This window comes from Maylandia zebra, linkage group LG6 (genome assembly GCF_041146795.1).
Source record: "Maylandia zebra isolate NMK-2024a linkage group LG6, Mzebra_GT3a, whole genome shotgun sequence".
NCBI lineage: Eukaryota > Metazoa > Chordata > Actinopteri > Cichliformes > Cichlidae > Maylandia > Maylandia zebra.
Genome location: NC_135172.1, coordinates 10,367,999 through 10,390,361, shown reverse-complemented (window position 1 = coordinate 10,390,361; position 22,363 = coordinate 10,367,999). Strand labels below are relative to the sequence as shown.

General features: G+C 39.2%; 1 protein-coding gene and 1 long non-coding RNA gene across 2 annotated transcripts in view; one reads left to right on the top strand and one right to left on the bottom strand.

Annotated features, from left to right (window-relative positions):
- The window catches only part of LOC101464297 (voltage-dependent T-type calcium channel subunit alpha-1I), a 167,166-nt gene that overhangs the window by 4,495 nt on the left and 140,308 nt on the right, over window positions 1–22,363 (top strand). The gene's annotated exons all lie outside the window — the stretch shown is intronic.
- Window positions 16,628–18,334, bottom strand: LOC143418910 (uncharacterized). Its single transcript, XR_013098858.1, has 3 exons — window positions 18,297–18,334; window positions 18,132–18,208; window positions 16,628–17,875 (listed from the first exon to the last, which is right to left on the bottom strand). It is a non-coding gene; the product is annotated as an uncharacterized LOC143418910 (long non-coding RNA).

Sequence of the window (22,363 nt, the reverse complement as noted above, 5' to 3'; positions counted from 1 at the left end):
CAAAGTCAGCCATTAAATGTGTGTGTGCTTTTTTTGTTAACTCTACTGAGCTTTTGTGCAACTAAGGGATTACAGACTCCTGATGCTAATCCTAACCCACTCCAGTGTACCAAGTATAATTTTGTTCACTTGTCTCATTAGTAGTGATTTCCCACTCTCTGCAGCTTAGTTAAATCCCTTGTTATGACCATCTATAATGTTTCTCTTTTAATCGCAGTGAATTGCTCAGTTTCTTGGAGCACTGGTGGTAGAGGTGGGCCAGTCGATCCAGTAGTATTGATACCAACACTGATACTGGTATCGGATCGATACTAACGTGACAGGATCGATACTTTGTGTCTGTCCTCTAAGTTCATGATGTGCTGCACCCTGGTGAACCTTTTTGGATGTATACCCTGTAGCACATTTCAGTAACAGAAGTTGACCCAAAGTGCTTTAGAGACAGGGACATTTATATTTTACATCTCCAAAAAAATCCCAGTTTAAAATATACATGAGAAGTTGAAAAGTTTTGTTTGTGATTGTGTTCAGAATTTGCAAATTGATGATGATGAATCACGAATGACACATTGTTCTCTCCTACATAAGCTGCCTTTACAGGTTAAAAATGTTGGTATTTCTATTGGCAATACAGGCTCTGCATTTACTTGGTAACAGACTTATACCAAAATTTGCAGTGTCGCACAGCACTAGTAGGTTGTGGTTGGGGGCGTTTTGTTTTGTTTTTCTAATTATGTAATGTCTTTTTATTAATATGATCTGACTGAAATGCCAATTTTAGAATAGATGTTTGCATTTGAAAGGACATGACGAGGACACTGCCTGTCTGAAAGTTACAGTTTGTAATGTTAACATTGTCGCCTCTTTCAAAAATATTAAGGATGTTTTTAAAATCTGGTTCATTTAGTTAATTTGGTCTAGAACTGTGGAAGGGCTGTTGCATTTTACCTCTCGTCCGCTTCACACCAAACATTTAAGTTTGGTTATTTTTTTCACCTATTAAAGGGTAATGAACAGCTGATTTGCTAGTCAGTGCTGTCGTATCATGAACAGAGTCAGAGCACATGGTACAACAGCAGGAAATACAATGTTGCTGTACTTTACCTTTTATGGTTTTAGAATTTAGCCATAAAGAGCTCATAATGTCTACACTGCACGTGCAGCTCATATTTAGAGAACAATGGTTGACGGAGACCAAATAGTAGGGCTGGGCGATATGACCCAAAATTCATATCTCGATATTTTTTAGCTGGCTGGCGATATAAGATATATATCTCGATATATTTTTTTAAAGCCATAAAGTAAGAACAAGAAGAAAGTTCTTAGTCAAAGCTGTGTCCCAGATGTCACACAGGCACTTTTATTAACATAGAGCAGATGTACATAAAATTTACTCAAAAATAAATTATGAGCATTTATTAAATAATAATGCTCCATAAATAAAAGAAAACAATGTTGTTTTTTTGCATAACAAAAAGCTCACAATTGTGCAGTCAAAATGTAAACTAAAAGACGCTGAGCACAATAACAAAGACAGATTTCACAGCTGCTCTGTTCCCAACTTCTACTCTGTGACTGACAGCCTGGAGTTTGAAATCCGCTTCGCAACCACGTCTCTTAACAGGTGCCATTTATGGTCCTTATACACAGTAGGGTAATATTACGTTGAAGCACAGTACGTATCACTCCGCGAGGCTCAGCCGTAATCCTCCGACAATCCATCAAGCGGTGCAGCTCCGTAGCTTACCAAAGTCGTACTAAAACATTTTTGACAGATTGCTGAGCGCCGTGTTCCGCATAAAATCGGTCCGCGGCCATCAAGCACAACCAGAATTCATACATTAGGCGCGCTGTCAACTTTTGAGAAAATGAAAGGATTTTAGTCCATGCAGCACCTCTGGGCTGCATGGCGTTAGCGTGGTTAGCTCGTTAGCGTGGTTAGCTAGCTAACACATTGACGCCGTCCAGCCCCACGCACGGGGCGATGCGCAGTAACTCGTTAACGGAGATTTGCCGTGTCCATCTTGTCGCTTCCTGCAGGTGAAGCGATGGGGGAGGAGGGGGAGTTGTGTTCAGTGAAGGAGAGGCGAGGCCGAGTAACGTTGCGTAGAGACGGAAGTGGACGAAAGAGAGGCAAACTTGCGGCTCCACAAGTATAATTATAACGTAACATAGACTATATCGATATAAAGGATATTGTCAGATCTTATATCTCGTATAAAAATATATCGATATTTTTTAAAAACTCGATATATCGCCCAGCTCTACCAAATAGTGACATCTGTTGTTAAAGACGGATACGATAACGGCCAAAATGAAAATTATGATTATTTTGGACATTAGTGAGATCATGATTATTTATCTCAGTTATTGGTTGATTTGTTGAATTGTGCGTAAACATTTTTTCAGCCCTGCTTTTTCACCTAAAGTCAGTGAAACTCATACAATAAAAATAAAGGCAAATACAAAAACTGTACCAAGATTTTACTCAAAATTAATTTTCTGTATTACTTTCACTTTCTACATTATGCTACACTCCTGTTAATAAAACCATCTCTCCACACAGAAGGCCTGATCACCTGGTCTCTTAGAAGCAAAATATAAAATCTCTCTCTATTCCCCTCTTTGTCATGTTGTATACAGCACAGCTATTGGAAAAGTAATTGCTTGAGGGGATAATATGGCTTTTGTCCAGTGACTATTTTTCCTGAAGCCTTTGCTACTGAGAGTATTTAGTGTATACTTATCTTTGGCCATTATGTTGGTGATTTCAGTACATCTTTGTGAGATGGATCAATATGCGGACGTGCCACACGGGCTCGCATTTGTGGAGTTCTGTGCTGATGTTGGGTGATTCCTGTTAGCAGCCATTGCGTTGGTTTTCTTGGACGTGTGTTTGTAGTGTGCTTTCAGGTGGTAGGATAGCTCCAAACAATGAACGGTATTCCGAAGGACAAGCTCTTCACCTTCAGCTGTATCTGTCTTTTAATTTAGCATTAGTAGGACAGACTACAGCAACAAACATGGTGCATAGTGCAGGTAACAGCTGTGATTGGCACATATAGTGCATGCTCATTGTCAGGCAGTGACTTAGGAACCAACTTGATGTGATGAAGCACGCATTGTCACTATTGGTCTATTGCGTTCATTTAATCATGGGAAGCCAAAATTTGATTAATATCTGCTTATCTCCTGACACAGTGGGACATAATGGTTTCTAAGTGACTGATGCTGTGATACATATTAAAAAATTATGATAGCTTTTAATAAACAGCTGTAGCTCAGGAGGTGAAACGTGGTTGTATACTAGCTAAAAGGTTGGTGGTTCAATTCCTGTTTTCTTGGGCAAGATATTGAAGCTAAAGATGCTCCCGGTATGAGTGTGAGTGCGTGTATGAAGGTTAGGAAGCACTTTGATAAAGAAACAGTCCTTGTATTAATACGTGTGTGTGTGTGTGTGTGTAAATGAAGCATGTAGTAGAAAACCCTTTGAGTGCTCAGTCAGTTTACCATTTAATAACACGCTCAGATTTAATAGCTGTTACGCTATTCCATTTATGCTAAGCTTACATCAGCTCTTGCACCTAAAGTTCCTATTGAGCAAAGCCAGATCTTTGTTTTCAGGTCAGCAGTTATAAGGCTCCGGCTCACATTTGACTTTATCAGTTCAAGTTACCATCAGTTAATTATGGGTTTTCTTACATTATTTCAGACAGTACAAAGTTAGACATTTGTTTCTGTATACACACAGAAAGACAAGTAGCAGTTTATTTTTTTTACTGCATCTTGTCATCTGCTCTGATTAAGGCAGCCAATAGTGTTTTATTACATCAGAAGCTGGAGGCCGGGCTACGAAAACATACTATTACAAAATTGAGAAAAATCAAAACTCAGACAACATCAAAGCAACCAAGCAAACAAGGAAATTGACATAACACAAAATCCACTTGAGAGAATATTTACAAGGACAACTTCAAAGTTTCATAAAAATACATGTTATGTACATGTATGTTATTAAGGTTAATTCACAACCAAAAAGAGGAGAAATGTGTCCTGGCCTGGGTACCCTGTAATGCAGCTATCCAAAGGAAAGAACAGCTGTTCCTGAGTGACAGGAGATTACAGCGGTAAATACAGAGTTTACCCAGCATGGCTTAGTATTTAAAAAAAATATACCATTAGTTTGCTGCATACTGCCTCCATGATCATTCCCATTCAAAAACAGAAACAGGTTTTCTGGTGACACCTGTGTAAAAACATCTTGCATCCACAAACCTTAAGCTTTTGACAGATGCCTTAAGGATGGAGAATGTCCAAACATCAAAACTAGATTTGACATCCTTGTTGCTGACCAACAAAAACACAATCACGTATCTGGGTGACCAATGTTTTTAGGGAGTGGAATGAATAGAAACACAACACTCACAGTGCTGAAATATGTTAAAATCAATGACTTTGTAGACATTGACAGATTGTATTAACATTAGTCTGTGTTCTTGTTCCAAAAACCAAGAACTTAGCGTTTATACTAACCAGTTAAATTAGCTGGAACCGTGCTGTTGTCTGTAAGTTAGGGCCACTGCGTTTAGAGGCAATCAACAAAGGAGCTCTGAAACATCTGCTTCCTGCTGAATTTCACTGTGTAATCCACAAAGAGCAGCAGTCACATTAGAAATGATTGTGAGTTGTGATTCTTTTCTCCACGATTAGTCGTAGGGATTCCCCAACTGCAGAGTCTAATCCTAACCCTCTACAATGTAGGTATAGACTTGTACTTCAATGAGTACTTTTTAGTTTCTTACTAAGATTACATTTCATAGCCTGTACTTTTTAACATTTACTTGAGTAAAGACACTGCATTAGCACTTCAACTTTTAGTTGAGTATTTCAAACACAGGTATCTGCACTTCTACTTAAATGAAGCCACATCATTTCCTTAAAGATTAATAAAGTAGCATTCTGATTCTGATAAAGAATGTCTGTATTTTTGGCACCACTGGCCACAGAACATTGAAGTATGCTTAATTACACTTTCCTGTCCACAGGGTGGTACATTCTAAATTACAGTATTCACACGGTGCCAATGCTATATAATTAAGGATGCAGACTCAAAACTCTAAAAGTCCTAACTTCAGTAGATCCAGTCACTAAATAGGAAGTTTTCACAAAGGTATATAACAGCTAGGTGCCCCTAACAGCTGCACGTGATTAAGTGTGATCAGAAATCTTGGCACTTTGCTGATCTGAAGCATTCAGGCCTCACAATGCACCCTGGTGCCGAATGTGACGAAACAGCAAACAAACAACAAACTGTTTGAAACAAAAAAGGAAGAATCAAGGTTCCTGTGACCCAGTCAAAGTACAAATCTCAGCTGGACTAAAATGATTTGGTGGGACCTTAAGAGATCTGCGAATAAATGAATGGCCGCCAGTGGGCCATAATTCTTGCATAACGATGTGAGAGACTTACAAAGTCTTACAGGGCAGGATTATTTCAACTTATTGCTGAGGAAGTGCTTCTACAAGTTACTGAATCATGGGCTGTACTTGGTTTTTCCCAGGACCGCATGGAGTCCTGTTAAAAGTTTCTGCTTCACATCACTTTTGTAAAATGGGTTCCATCAGTTTGTCAGCTCCATTATGAGTAACTGTACCTGTTAGTCATACTTTGACAAGCTTCTCAAAATGTTACAATGAGTACAGACCAGCTTGAAAACAATAGTTCACGTTTAAAACTAAATAACCTGTACCTATACCCACTGCCTTTATTATATTTTTGTGTTTCTGTGGGTCCCAAATTATTTTTTGTGTGACCGTCTTTATTTTTTAATAGTCTTTCTCAAAAAATTAATAATCCAAAGAGCAAATAATCCAAAATACAAAAGATTTGTACAAAACAACAAAAAAGTTGATTCTCTTTGTGTTGGAATCCATGCTTATATCGTTGAAAGTTCCTATTACTAATGCATGCCAGTCTTCCTACTTACTTAATGTACTTTAGTTACACTATTATAGGAATTGTAAGTATTTTTTTTACAAATAATTGAAGATATCATGCTCACTAATACTTTAAATTGCTAAATTCAGTCAAATTGTAGCTTTCTGCCATAAAGTTTCCTTTTGTGGCTTTTTAATTTCCTCTGCATTCATCCTCTCCTTTTTTGATTTTCACTTTCAGAGAATGGGGCCAATTTTTCATTCGGTTTCACTGAAATAGTTTCTCCAGATTTTCCAGCTTTACAGTCACTGGCCCTGAGGCTACAGAAGATTCTGCTTCCACCATCGAGCTTCCTTTTAATATTTGATCTAGTCCTTTTTTCCTCAAATCCAAAAAATCAGCACACAATGCCTCATCATCATTTCTTTGCATCAGCCCGCAATGTTCATGCATGCATGGTATGGAAGAGATACTGCCATCATCACCAATTACTCCCTAGTCGTGCGTCCACCACATGCAGCGTGCTTAGCGACAAGGAGGAGGGGGGACATGATAAAACGTTGCACCCCTGGGAACTAGTTTACTGCAAACACAAACAGTAGGCGAGCTGCAGGGAAGGGATTAGGAGCAGTGTGAGGCTCACACCAGGCTCAGCTTAGCTTGCCTGTAGAGCTGAACCCTGCACACAGTTAGTGAGGGAATATTGTTCGAACTGCATGTTTTTGTGTGTTGACTGCTCTTGGATTTGGTAGATGCCAAAATTAGTCCAAAAGTTGCCTTTTTATAAACTCTCTTTAATAACCCCTTGCTCCAACTACATGCCTCCATTAGTGATGTGAAAGGCTGCAGGCAATCATCTTGTGTAAAAGATGTATTTTTATGAGGAAATGTTCTGTACATTGATATAAAGCTAAAGAATAAGCTCCTCAAACACAAAATCGACTCTTAAAAGTGTCTAAAGTTAAGCTTGCAAACCTTTCTTCACTTGTGAAAACCAGTTGGCAGGCTTTGAAGGGCAAATTGATAATAGATTGATTTGTGCACATGCATGCAGTGATGCCTCTTCTTTCACTCCTACTATGCCACATTTAAAACCTATTACTGTATATAATAGTGCTGAATACAGTGAAGTTTATGAAGCTAGCGTTGGTTTTTAGTCATTTTTCCATTCATCCTTATTCTTTGAGGCCTGGCAGAGCTGAAGTGGTGATGGAAGTCTGCGTATTAAGAGCACTGTATTTTATTTTTCAGTCTATCTGCTGAGAGACAGGAGAAGAAAATTAGCTAGTAGCTAAATCTGGCACATTGTGTTTATTCTGATTAGGCTTGCTGATTAGAGGAATGGTTTATTTGAAGAGTTTTAGCCAGGACAGTGCAGAAATAGTACTGGTGAAGGTTATGATGTCGTGGCCTGATAGATTTGTGGGAGTGGGAGTCTTTTTCACACATAAACGTTAGTCATGGATTATCGAATACATACTTCCCTTAGGCAGTAGTTTTCATTTTCATTGCTATGCAGATGAAACCTAAATTTATCTCTGAAACCAGATAAAATAAATCAATTGCCATCATGGAGATTTTTGTTCTCTGCTGTTAAATTCTGAGTTTATTGGAGTTTATTTGGCACTTTTTCTTCTTCATGTATGCTGTATAGTGTTTTATAGTTTATACCTGACAGGTTTTGTTGTTCAGTGTCCTTGTTTCTTGTTCTTCTGCTACTGTGTAATGTGAGTTTAGTGTTTCTATTTTGATCCCTTGCGTTGTAGTCTAGCTTTCCCAGCATCCTTTTGTGTTTTGTCAAGTCCCCAACTCTGTCAGTTACTTGCATTAGGTTATCTTTTTCCATCTTTTTTGTCTTGTGTTTGGTTTCAATTCCTTTAAAAGTTAATTTATTAGTTTCGGCTCCGTCTTTCCACTCTAGTGTGTCATCTATACCTAATTACTTTCTATATCTATTTAAAGCCTCAAGTCGTCTTTGTTCCTTGTTGAGTTGTACTGTGTTCTCGCTTTGCTCATGTCAAGTGTGGTTCCCTGCATTGTTTTTACTCAAATCTCAGATCTTAAGTTTGGTGATAAAACATAGCTTGGCTCTTGGTGGCAGTAATAAAATTTCTTCCAATGAGTGACGCTGATCCTAATTTGTTGCAACGCTGCATTATTCCATTTGCCTAAAGCAGAGTGGACAGTGAGCGTTTGAGAGAATAAAAGAAATACACACTAAAGCAAATGAATGCATTAGCATTAGCATTATACAAGGTTGTCTTTACTGACTTAATGGCATCTGTCTCGTGTCTATTGTTCAGCATTAAAGCTTTTTTTCACTCACATGAGGAATGTGTTTGTCTGTAGAAAACTAAAGCTGGGTGCACACCTCACAAATGTCAGACTGATCATGATTGTGATTTGAGTGTATTGACTGATTCGGCTGAGCTAGATTGGGTCCTTTCCAGGTTTAGTTGATGTTAGCAGTTGACAGGTTAAGGAATTGAGTGTGTGGTTTAAGTGTAAAATAATTTCTCTCCTCCTCAACCTAGCCCTCATTAATCAAGCTGGAGTTTCTAACCAAAATTGTTTAGATTTCTGCTTTAAATGTAACTGGATTACTAAAGCTGTAATTTTCTCCATCGCGGCCCATGTAAGAGGTGAAGTGTATGCTTCAGTGTGAGCGTATCCTTCTGCGATAATGTGTTTTTAGGGATAATGTTAGAGAGGTTATCGGTGAACGCAGGCTGAGCTTTGTACCTCCTCTCTCAGGATACATTTAGTCTCTCAGCCCCATGTCCTCTATCTGTCTCTAGCAGTCAGCCAAGGAAGCATGACAGGAGGTAAAAACATGCTGTGTTTTGAGGATACGACAAGGGAAAAAGAAGAGATATCAAAGCTAAATGTCAGGGTTCATAAATTTACACATTTTACACTTTAAAAGCATTTCTTTAAAACCCATCAGAGGAATGACAACAAGGAATTTACATTATGTTTCTCAGGCTCTTGCAGGTTTACTTGACTGTTGTTCCAAACTTAGTTGAAATGCTCCTGTCAAGTCATCAGTTTGCTAATTGCTTAGTAGTGTGACTGTTGCTCAAGCTACAGATGTTTGCATGATTATCTCCTGATGTAAAAAGCTGCACACTTTCACTTGCTAAGACATTAGCCCCAGAAGTTTTAATGAGCCTATGTTCCAACTGACTGCCAAACTGCTTAGAGTTTGTCTGGTCTTTAAGGTAGAACTGGAAGATTAGTTTCTATAACTTTATGTGGTCTGATGCTTCACTTACACTGGACTTTTCCTGAGTTTTGGTGGTTCCTTGCCAATAGCACCACTAACAGTTAATGGTGGAATATCTAACGGGGAAGAATTTTCACAACCTGAGTTGCATCCTAATATACTACCAGTCAAATTCGGTAGACCCTTTCCTGGCACGGTGCATGGCTATGTGCTTGATTTTATGCAGTTATGCAATTGGATGAAAACACCTAAATTCAAAGATTAGGAGGTGTGGCACAATACTTTTGTCCATATAGTGGACAAACCGAGCTGAATGAGCTTGTGAGGCCCCAAGGCTGGATTTTGTGTTTCCTACCTGTTGCAGTTTAGAGACGTCTCATAACCACCATACTGTGAAAGGAATCTGTACAACATAGCTATTTCATATAGTCAATAAAATGTATGTCTGTCTAACATAATAACACTTACATCTAGGCAACATATTTGCTGTTGTTTGTATGGTTTAGTGGTTGGTTTTAGTTGAAGGAGCTCCTGAGATACTTGCATCAGCCTCCATCTACAGTGACAGCTGTGTCACGATGGTCAGATTATACTTGTCTAAACAAAGTTTCCCATTCTTTGGTCTTGCCATCTGTTTCTCACACTTCACATATTACAAATATGTAAAGCTTTGTTTTGTACGCAGTAGATTTAGAAACTGTGTAACAAGCGTATGTTTGCATTATACATCAGCCGTCTCCCCCGTGACATACACTGAAAGGTGGCAAACCGTACACTGGTAAGCACAGCAGATGGGAGGCCATAATTGATTCTTATTTGCATTGACATGACTATATTTATACATATAGTCATGCCATATATATCACATGTTCGCCCTCTCGTTTGACTGAAATATGAGCTGTCCACTGTTAACTTTTCTCTCTTAAAAATGACTTAGCTTTTTTTTTTCCTGGGTTTACAGTTACATAAACACAATAAAAACTTTATGATGTGATGGAACATCATGTCACCCAAGGAAGCAAGCATCTATTCTTCTAGTACAACAATCCATCAGTAAATCTAAAGACTGGCAAAGGTATAGCGTTCAGTGTTGTTGAAAGAATTTCAAAGTGAAAGTGCTGCAGAGAGATACTCATTCATCTATTTGTGCTTTTTGTTGTTGTTCATTTCTTCTCACAAGGATATTTCTATTGATGCAAACATGAGTCAGGTGGCTTAGTAATAGAAAAACCAGCAAGTATAAAGAAAAAAGCTGTTGGGTTGTGAGGTTCCATTAATCAGATAAAACTCATTGCAGACATCTACCAGTCTGGGATATGTTGAGTTTGGAAGATGGGTCTATGCTTTAAACTTTATGCCATGTCTCTTTTGAGACATTGTGAGTGATTTTGCCAGTGCACTGTTATTTATTTATGTTTTAGTGTTGATACAGCTCACACCGATGGAAAGAGATTCACGATAATCATTAAAACTCAAATCACTTTTATCTGTATTATCAATATGTTTGCTTCCTACATTATATTTACCCGATACAGTGTGCAAGCTTGAGCAGCTTTAGATGTTTAGATTCTTTTCCACCACACAGTATCATCAGGGAGGCGTCTAATCCCAAATCCTTTCTGCAGCATGACCCCAAACATAGAGCTAGAGTCATGAAGAACTTTGTTCAGCATCAAGAAGTGCTGCGACAGATGGCCTGTCCCCCGCAGAGGCCTTATCTCCACATCATGGAGTCAGTCTGGGATTACATGAAGTGACGCAGGAACAGTTTTGCCAATGAACTGTCGCAATAAACAAGACCAGTTGATTGTTATTATTATTGTTGTTGTTGCTGTATTCATGCAGGTAAGCTAACTGAAAGTTTTACTTTGGTGATGGTTGTTCTAATTAACATTAATATAACTAAGTTCAAAATCAATCATTTCTCTTTGATATCAGTTTGATTTCAGGGTAATCAGAATGTTTCTATTTCTAAATTGAAGGCTGCTGAGGAGCAAAAATAATCTAGTTACTCTGTTCATGCTCATGAACATATGATAATATAATCAAGGCTTTGCCAAACCTGTGAAACAGTCTATTCCTCTTTACTGAATCTGTCTTCATGCTCTGCAGAGAAATAACTAGTATTTCTATGGTGGGACTCAAACATGGGGTGAACAGTCACTTGTTACAGAAACTATACATTCATTTATTTAGCATCTTTAGCTTGCTTCGCTAAGATATAGCTAGTATAAGGAGGTATGTAATGTATAATGTATGATCTTGCTTTAAACTTGACCTTCTGAAAACTATCAAGGACTAGGTGGGACTTTGATGAGACACCCCAAAGCCAAAGGGGTGAAGGCGAACAGCTGAATGAGAGACTTAAACACCCAAAAGGATTTCAGGCACCAAAAACTAGTTCATAAAGTTTAGACACCATAAATGACTTGGTTAGCTTTAGGTACCAACAGTATTAGAGTTGGTCCCTGAAACTACTCAGAATGTTGTAAAATGATTGTTTTGTGAATTTTCTAAACCCATATTTTATTCACAGTAGAACATGGAAATCTTTTTCGAGCCGTGCTTTGTTTCCTAGAATTGAACATTTTCTCAGTTTAAGGATTTTATTTAGTTCTGTGTTCTGTTGTGAAGAAAATGTTTTTTCTGTTTTTATTGACACAACATTTTTTTTTTTTTGAAATATGGTTGGAATTTTCATTCGAAATGCTCTTACTCTGAGTAAAAACTGTATCACTGTTGCCACAGACCCAGCATATCATAGCATGAATTCCAAATATCCCATAGAATGAGAATGTACTGGAAAAAACCCACAGCATGGTCCTATAACTTAAGAGTCAAAGCTCTCATTTACTTAGCACTATTACCTAGTTGCAGCCATTAGTCAATAAAAGTGTTTTTTTTAAAGAATTAAGAAACAAAAGCAGCTATTTCTTATTTATTTTTTTAACACAAAGTATACATTGCAGCTTCTATTTTGTACCAATCATATAATAGACTAAGAAAAGCGCACAAAGAGAATGACACAAGCTCAAATTAACATCAAATAATGTCATATGATATGACCTGACATACTAATTCAGTACATGTGCAATCTTTTCAGTGTACAAACAGGGGTACTGCTCTATACGTATTTTAATCAGGCACTTTCACATTAACACTGCACAGCTGGTGCTACAGGTGTCGTCAGATCAGTATACTGTAATTAGTTTAATTTGGAAATGACTCATGTGATTAGTGAGCTAATGATCCTCAATAGCTTTTGACACAAAGAGTACAGTAAATGAATCGTGTGAATCTTGTATCACAGAGCATCAACTCTCTAAACAGACATATGTATGTTCAGAGCTGATAGCATATCATTAATATATTTGTAGTTTATGCTTTACAGTTGACTTTACTTCCATATTACTGCTTCTGGACTGACATATTTAAATCCATAAGTATCATATATTTCATGCATTTCGAGTGACCCATGTTTGCACAAGTCTTTGTGGGGTTGAGTGTAAAGTGAGAACAAACCTGTGCACAGCTTTTCAGTCAACTGGTACTAAGAAGCAAAATATTAGGGCTGAACGATATATCGCATTTGCGATAATATCGCGACATGATCAAGTGCAATTTTCTAACCGCAAAGGCTGCGATTATACTCTGGACATGTCCAAATTCATGGGCTGCATCCTCCTGAGGCCGCATTTGTAGACCGATTACGTCACAGCGACGCGCCGAAGGCTGTCCAAATTACTACCATATCCCAGAATTCATAGCGCGGCCCAGCCAAACTCCAGTTTCCAGCAATGGCGGCCGCTACTAAGTTTTAAAATTACTCATACTAATCTTTCTGGGTCACAAAATAAACTTTTAACATATTTTCAGGCGAGAAAGTAGTTGTGTAAACATCAAATATCTGCTCGGTTTATCAAGATATCCCATATTTGCAAAAGTGCTTCGACGTTTTCAGAGGCGTCTGCTACCCACCAGCTCGACAGCTAGCCGGGAGCTCGAGGGTTACTGATGCGGCCGAGAACGGCACAACTCCCGGCACATCATTTTCAGATCACCGCGGAGTTTCGCTGCTCGGGTTAAACGTAATATATAAGTCACTTAGACAACCTAAAAATGTTATTGTTGGGCTTTTTTCAGTGTTTTGTTTGTTCGTGAGTAAATCGGTTTGGCTGAGATTAAAGTTATTAGATTAGATAAAATAAAACTTTATTAATCCCCCGGGTGGGTTCCTCCTTGGTTTTCACACAGCTGACTAAACGTCAAACAGAAAACTTATTAAACAGAAGTATGAGACAGTCGAGAATTTACACCAGTGTCTGGTTATGTTTTAGATAGCAAGAAGCAGACGGCCGAGTTTATTAAACTCCACCGAGACAGCGGTGACGCTAATCAGAACTAGACCGTCCAATTTCACGCCTTTAAACTTTAAAGGCGTGTTTGTGTGTGTGTTTATACAATTGCTATTATGTTTGCACTTTATGTGTAATGTTACTGACTGCAGAGATCAGTAAGATGTGTGTATTTTTTATTTATTAGTTTTATTTATTTAATATTATTTTTTAATTGAATGACTGTCTAGTAGTTCACAGATGTCGAAAAACTGAGTGTGGTAAAGCCACTGATTTTTTTTATGTATATTTCTGCAATCTGCACATTGTACTGACTTTCATTTTAATGTTTACACCAGGGTTCCTTGCCAGCACTTTATGCTCAGATGTTTGTAAGCTAAAAATAAACTATTGTGTATGTTCAAATATACTGTTGTGATTGAAGAAGTTAAATAAAAATGTCAGTCATCAATTCATGCATCACCTCATGTCATCATAACAGAGGTCTGTCTTCCAGGAAAGAACAGTTTAAAATTAATGTAATATAGTATTGGCCATACTATATGATGTATTGCTTGTCTTTGTTTAATAATACAGAAGACAAAGACCTTAAAAAATAATCGCATATCGCATCGCAATCGCAATATTGGGGCAAAAAATCGCAATTAGATTATTTTCCATAATCGTTCAGCCCTACAAAATATACAGAACCAGGTCAATGACTCTGTGCACATTGACAGTAGTTTTGCCTCTGTGCAGCACCACAGTGGATTTTAAATCAAACAAGATGTAACTGAGGTGCAAACCTTAAGCTTTAATCCAAGGGGTTTAACAAAAGTGTCGCATTAATCGTTTCACAGTTCTAATGATTTCAACACAAAATCCTCCATTTTCACAGGTTGAATTGTAATTGGACAAATTAACTTAATTTTAAGTATAAGGATTTTTTTTTTTTCTGCCTGTCCCATTTGGTTCTTTAGCCATCAGAATTGTTGTCTGAAGACCAACAAGGATACCCAATGGATTTACTTTGCCAAATGGATCATCGTGGCATTGCCGTATTGGTCCATTTGGTCGATCTTTGTTTTTATTATTTATTATATTTTATTTTCAGATGTTACAGACGGGACAGACATGAGTGAGGGATAGGAAAGGGAGAAAGAAAGAGGAAGGAAAGGGAAAACAGAAGGGGAGAGGGACAGTGAGAAAGGGGGGGAGAAAAGAAATAAAAATCAAAGTAAAGGGCAGGAGGGAAAAGGTAAAGAGAGTGGAGTAAATTACAGCATTTGTAAATGGCCGTGTCTGTTTTGTGCTCACGTCTGTGCGCTCCTCTATCTTTTTTGACTTGCAAACCACTTCTGGGACTGAAAATCTACTGCATCCATTAATCTCATTTTAATAATTGATGCCATCTTACCCAGAAGGAGTTTGGCCTGGACTGTTGGCATAAAATGAGACATTTAGCATGTTCCGGTAATTGCCATATTAGTTTATCCTTGCCTATTAGACCATTGTACATTCAGTGAAATGGCTTAAAATGTACAATTTCTGTTGAGCTGCGTTGTTGCTGTCCAAGGCTATCTACTGCCTGAATCACCAATAGACTACTTGCACTAGGGCATGTGACGTATTTCCGTTTCCAAATAGTACCGCTTGTGCGTTTCCGGTACGTTTGCTTATCTATCGGTAGCTATGCTAATGTCGCTTCAGAATGAGTATAAAAAGGAAAGTATTTAAAACAGAACATTTTCAAAAACAGGAGAAGAAATACTCCGAGCATTGCTGTGTCCCACTTTGTTCAGCTTCAGCCAAATTTAATGGCATACTAAGTTTTCATGCCTTTCCGACCCATTCCGACTTGAGAAGACAATGGCCGGTAAACATACGCCGGGATCATTTCACGATCACCTCTCACACCAGGGTCTGCTGCAGACACTTTGCCAGTGATCAACTCATAGAGCCAACAACCCTCGATGGTCGAAGGAAGCTTATTAAAGGTGCTGTACCAACACTTTTTGAGTGGAATGGCTATAAAGTTGAACCACCGCGGCGTAGTGTTTGGGAGAGAACGGAGCGACGCCCTGAACTAGTTCCTCCTGACGATCAAGAAGAGCAAAGTCTTACAAGAGATCATGACTACTGCTCAGTCCCTGAGCCGTCTGCATTGGACATATCTGCATCAGCTGCAGAAGACCTGTCCAAAGACGTGGAGACTCTGAGGAAGGAAATACAGGAGTTACGTGTCCAGCGAGAATTTGGGTTACAGCGTTTTGCTGGCTCCGACACTGACATCCGATTCTATACCAGGTACACCTAAGTTCTATTCAAGCTAACTGTTTAAAATATACCAAGGTCACCATCAGTTAAATTTCGAAAGTTTTTCCAGTCTTAATGAAAACAAAATAGATATTTACTTTTCATCTCTAATCTGTATGCTGGTTCGGTTAGTGACAAGGAACTATTCAAACAATCAGGCATTGCTGAGAAGTTGACTGAAGACATGGCAGTGATGGTAGATAAGGGCTTCCTAATCACTGATTGTTGTAAATGCAAAGTGTACTGCCCACCTTTTCTATCTAAGCAGAAGCAGATGCCAGCATACCAGGTTAAGGAGACGCAGGCCATAGCCAGACTCAGGGTACATGTGGAGCGAGTCATTAGGAGGATCAAACAGAACAAACTTTTTGATAGCATCATTACCATGTCACATGTTTATAATATCAACCAACTGTTTGCAGTGGCATGTATGCTGTCAAATTACCAGAACACAGCATTAGTTAAAAAATGGGTTAAGTGAGACAAGATGGATTTTTCCCAAGACACCAGTGCCAGTAACTTATGGAAAATGACCTGCAGCTGAGGCCACTACAGTTGCATTTCTTCCTTCTCAGCTGACAATACTTGATTACAGAACTGGTACTTGAGTGCTGATAGTTGAGTTTCAGTTATTGATAATTCAAATTCATTGCAAATGTTTAATGTTAATAATACTGTTTAATTATATTACTATATTACTATTCAGATTCAACAAAACTGTTTATCAAAATTATAAAGTAAATCACTAAATCGTTTTAAAATCATAAGTGACATTGAGCTTTTGGAACATCAAAAATACCATTTGTCATTTTCTACAGTTCAGTTGTGTTATTGTCTAAATGTATATCAGTATGCTAGGCATGGAGTTTTAAATACTTACCATGTAAATAAGTTCTGCACAAATTCAACGTTTTAATGTGTGTTTTTAAAAATTAAATTGATGCCATTGCTTAAATAACAGTTTATTGATGTCACATAAAGGTAACATGTAACAACAAAAGAATTCATGAAATATATTGAAAATAAAACATCAGTTATTTTGTTCCAGCCAGCCTGAAGGATCTGTTTTTCTTTTTGCTATGTTTTCACTGTTCATTTTTTCAAACACAGGTATCTTGGCATATATATGTAAAAAAAGAAATAGTCTGCCTTTTCTCTGATTGCATTGTGCACATCTGTATCCATGTATATTCTTTGCACTAGGTAGTCCTCTTGTGCCCACACAACAAAGTCACACCACTGCATCCCACTGATGAGCAGTTGTCCTTGCACTTGCCAGTAATATGCGTGGCTCTTTTTTAAGTTTAGGGGTACCACATTCCATCTGCACATATTTGCAGTCAATAAAGTTTTGTACATTGGGACATTTGAATTCGATGAAGCCAAACTGGGGGTATTCATTGGGGTCAAAAACAACACCATCAGGAGATGCAGCAAGCAATGGGGTGAATGACCAGACCACAGGGTGAGTAGTTAACATTCATTAGCCTACTATACTCTGCTGCTATTGCAGGCTCCATCTCAGTTCCTCTCCTCATGTCTGCTGTCTGCCTTGTTCCCTTCAATATACGCTCTGCTAGTGACTCGGCCGAGCTCTGGCCTCTGACGTGACACACCTCCCGAAACCTAGAGGCAGTCACTCTGGGCCTGCGGAGCTGATGCCACTCAGACGAAGAGCTTTGCTCACGTGTAGCTTCCTCTATTTTGTGAGCCATTTCCAGAGTTACAGACAAGCTTTTCAGATGCAGAAGCTCTTCTTCTGAGCACACAAACACACAATCTGATGGCAAGATGTCATACCCCTCCAGAGGCAAGTGCGGTGTTGGTGGTGCATCGCGGTGTAGTGTGATGTACCGGGTTGTCAAAACCGGCTGCTGATATGACAGAACACTGCCCTCCTGCACCAGCCCAAAGGCACTTTCCACAAGGGGCTTGTCAGGTCTCATGTTCATTGTGGTCACAAGTGGCCTGTCCTCAATATTAAATTTTGCATATGCCTCCGTTATTCTGAACAAGCAGGGATCTGGTAACGGACCCACCATGCCTCTGTAGAAGCCACTCCTAAAGAAAACATCAATGACAATAATGTAAGGAAGAAGGTTGTTATACTGAACAACAACTAAACTAAAAACCAAAAGGTGTAAAACAGTGGTGCATAAGTTAGAGACTGGGATGTATATGTACATGACTGAGTTAGCCGTCTTCAGAAAGTGTAATGTTGTATGTAAATTAATACCTATTCTGACACATGTATGTATGAAAAAAATAGCAACATACATTTGTAACACGTGAAACCAAATTTTACAAATCTAATTACCGTACTCCAGTCTGGGCCATCCTATTTGGTACTGGCTTAGTGAAGATCATGGAGTTGATGGGTCCTGGCTTCACACCCTAACAGAAGACACATTTACTATGGATGGTGTTGCTGTTCATATGTAAACATGGACTAATTCAAAAACTTTAACCTCATTTAAATTACCACTGTCCGTGGCTTGTGCCATTGCTGTTCAGATTCCGTGCCGCTATGCACAGGGGGGACAACCGGCACTCTGAGTTGTGAGTAGTGTGCTGTTTGGAAGAGCAGTGCCACTGTGTGATTGCACATAACAGCGCCTGCCACACAGGAGCACTGGCTATGTGTCAGTATCACCGGCGATGAATCCAGAAGCTTAATCTAAGAAGAAAGAACGAAAATTAAAAATGTAACATCTTCATGGAAGAGCCGAACAGGAACATAGTTCAGTGTTATGGTTACGCACCCTCCTGAATGCTTAGTGTTTCCTTCTCTCCCTATTAAAACAACTTAACCATGCTTGATAACTGTAATAACTTAGATTGTGTATATTTGCAGTATTAACTTGTTGTCAAATGTTTCTGATCACCCAAACACACGTTGATTTAACTATCTAACTAGTCAAATTAGGAGTGATAAGCAGGGAGACAAGGAAAACATTCAAGTTGATGGGCCTTTAGGAATGAACTTAACTAATGCTTAAATGAACTGAACCCCACTGAACGGGGATTAACAACTTTACACAGCTTCCTGCCTACACTTAGTCTGTGTGGTGCCTCACTCTTCCTCATTGACCTGTAGCACAGGGCTCTCACACCGACCTCCCCTGACAACCTGTCTTTATTGGACACTGAATAAAGATACAAGTACCATTAGCATTATTTCTGTATCACTCATTTCAGCATGTCTTAAACATAATATGTTTAAGACATGCTGAAATGAGTTAACTACCTAATGCTACTCTTGCTAAGTGTAAAATATATATTATATATTTTACACTTAGCAAGAGTAGCATTAGGTAGTTAACTACCTCCATAGTTAGCCAACTACCTAACGCCATTATAACAGTGTCTAACTAAAAAAGTGACATTAGTTAAGAAAACCTCAACTATAGTTTAGGACGACATAAAACACCGTTTAAGAAAACATGTAATGTAGAGAACTGACATCAAATGAAGGACATAGCGGAGTAACGTAGTGTTTGCATTTGACGTTAGCTAGCGTTTCTTTGTCGGTTAATTTACGTTTTCTTACCTTCGTAGTTGTGTATGTATGATGCAGCATATAACTTAAATCCTTTATCTAATTTGCTGGCGGGGGTAGTCGTCACTCTGCAAATCTGATGAACATCGGTGATGTTCAATTTTGGGAGCTCTTGTAGGCAGCGAGTGTAGAACGTCGCCATGGTTTAACCGCACCGGAAGCACTGGGGCAGGACTACATAGAACGCGGAAGTGTTAGTGCAAGTAGTCCATTATAGTTAATTATAGAGTTCTGCTTATACATGTTTCTTATGAGTGTAACGCGGGGAAAAAGAACTGTTGCTGAACAGCTGTTGATGCTGGTGTGCTGTAATATATGTCCATGAAGGAAACAGCTCTGAAACATAGTTGCTATACTACATGTGACTCGTGCAGGGTTACCTGCATGTACACGATATATTGCAGACTTTGACAAAATGCAGCAACTCATACAGAATTCAGTCAGTCTTAAGAGCTTTTTTCACACCTTGGCTCATCGGATTCAATTCATGTGAGTTAGCTTTGAGACACAATAGCTAACCCAAAAGATTGGCACTTACAAGATGCATACAGACAAGCAATGCTTGACAAAATGCTCTCAAAGAACAGAATGCTTAAATTTCACTTAGCAAGCATGTGTTGGCTTACTTGTCCTGTCAGAACACCCAAGTGTACAACTTGTCTTATTTGACGTGAAACACAAAACTAAGCTGTTAAAATCCAAATACTATGCAATTAAATATAGTAGATAACAATATACAGAAGTATTGAGTGGAGAAACCCTGACCCTTTTAGGTTTCATATCTTGGGACTCTGTGACATGATGAATGAACTCTGTACTGTTGTTACGGTCAGTCCTGTTTTTAAAGACTTGTTACTTAACACCACAAAATTACCCTAAAATCATCCTTGATCGCTGTGTAGCGTTCTAACGTGTGCTTCTTAAATTATCTCCAATATTCACACTTCCCCTCCAACCGAGAGGGAAAGCCTGAAGAAAATCACTCCCACTGTTCCACTCTGATGCCTCCTGAGAGAGTATTCCCCAATGCTAACTTAAACAGCAGAGACAGAGCAAGTTTCGGAAGAGAAGAGAGACACCAAAAAAACACAGAAAAATGGAATAAGAAATATGTTTAAGATTCAGTTAAAAAAAATCCACATTCCCCCATCCAAGGCCACTTTGGAACAAAAGTAATCTAGTTACTCCACTGAAATATTCATGAAGCTATTTGGTTGGCGAGCGGTCCTAACTCAAACACAGACAGACACTAAATTTAGTTTGACTTGTGTGAGTGTATGCAAAGGTTTTGTGTGTCAGAGAGTGACGGCCAGTGTGTGCCTGTGTGTGTGTGTGTGTGTGTGTGTGTGTGTGTGTGTGTGTGTGTGTGTGTGTGTGTGTGCTACGAGTAAGAGTGCATGTGGATTCACAGCTTATGTAACTACATACTTCAGGAGTGTGCATGCGTGAGTGTGTTTCATTGTGCAAATGAAGTGTGTGGCCCAGTCTGATGACTTAACACAGCTTTACGAGAGCCAAGAGTCTGCCCCGGGCATTTTCTCTACTTAGTGTGTGACTGTGTGTGTGTGTGTGATTTTATTTGGGTGTCAGACTGACTATACAAATGCTCAGTGTTGAAAAACTTAGGGTATACAGGCATAATGTTTACGTGTGTGTCTGTGTGTGAATTTCTATTGTCTGTTGTCTCTGGGTATCATTCGTTGCACACGTACGATTGTTTGCCTGTATCTCTCTCTCTTGTGTAACCACATGTGTGTGCCTTATCAGAAATTGCTGCAAAAAATTGCTGGAAAATGACAGATCACTATTATGTCCCCCACACCCCACTAGGGTTGGGTATCGTTTAGGTTTTATCTGATATCAGCTTATCAACCTTAGCTGTTTTCCACTTTTTCTTTGGCCATTTTAGCCTTTTTGGCCAGGGTGAAGGGAGTATCTGCCATCAAACAAGAAGACAGCTGCATGGAACTACAACGGTGTTTGCTAGTTCACCTTACATGCATTAATGTAATAACGTGGTTAGCCTACTGAACGTAAATTACACACGAACAACATTAAGCTACTCACGCAGAAAAGAACGGCTGCTGCTGCCACCATCATCCGTCATCATTTCTGCTACACTGGCGGGGCTAGGGGCCAGGACTCTCCTCTTCGGGTTTTTGGGGGATGTTGCTAACTGATAACCGGCAACCCACCCGCAGTAGATGTGCTTGGTGTGAGGTCTCGCAGCAAGCTATCAAATACGATGCATTTCTCGGCTTTTAAAAAAACGCTATGTGTTGCCAGGTGTTTCATCAGATTCGAGGAATTACCTCCTTTGCACAGTATCATCTTAAAGCACTTGTTGCAGGCTGCTGAGTTTGCATCTTTTGCTGTGAAGTGCAGAGTTTGACCGCTTCACCTTGGGCGTTTTTAATCTGTAGCTCTGCTCTAAAAGAACGTACGTACCTGGACCCGCCTACTATCCTCGGAAAGGTAAAATGATTGGCTAGAATCCAAAGTGTACGACATCTCAGGAAAAAACAGCACTGAAATAAAGCACCGAAATGTGCGCCGCTTTTCGGTCTGGTTACTACCGTTTATGTCAGAACCGGTGCCATGATGGCACCGGATACCGGTACCCATCCCTACACCCCACACAATGTACACACTGAGACTCATGCCTTATCAACACGCTGGAGCACAGTGATTAAAATAGCAACACGAAACACTAAGTCCAGTTCATTTTGTCCCTTCTTTCCCACTCGGTGCTAGCCATACTGTTAGAGTACATCTTACCATACACTCACACAACAACAACAACAGCAGGCTAGGATGTGCCCACAGTGTGCAGACGATTATTTTTGATCATTTTCTTGAAAGAAAACAAAAACCCCCAGTTCAGACCTTATCCCCCCACTGAATGGCTGTTATCAGTCCCATGCAGATCACAGGTAGGTGGCCTCCACCTCCTCCCAGTGGGTAGTTCCTTCGTCCATGCTTACTAGAAG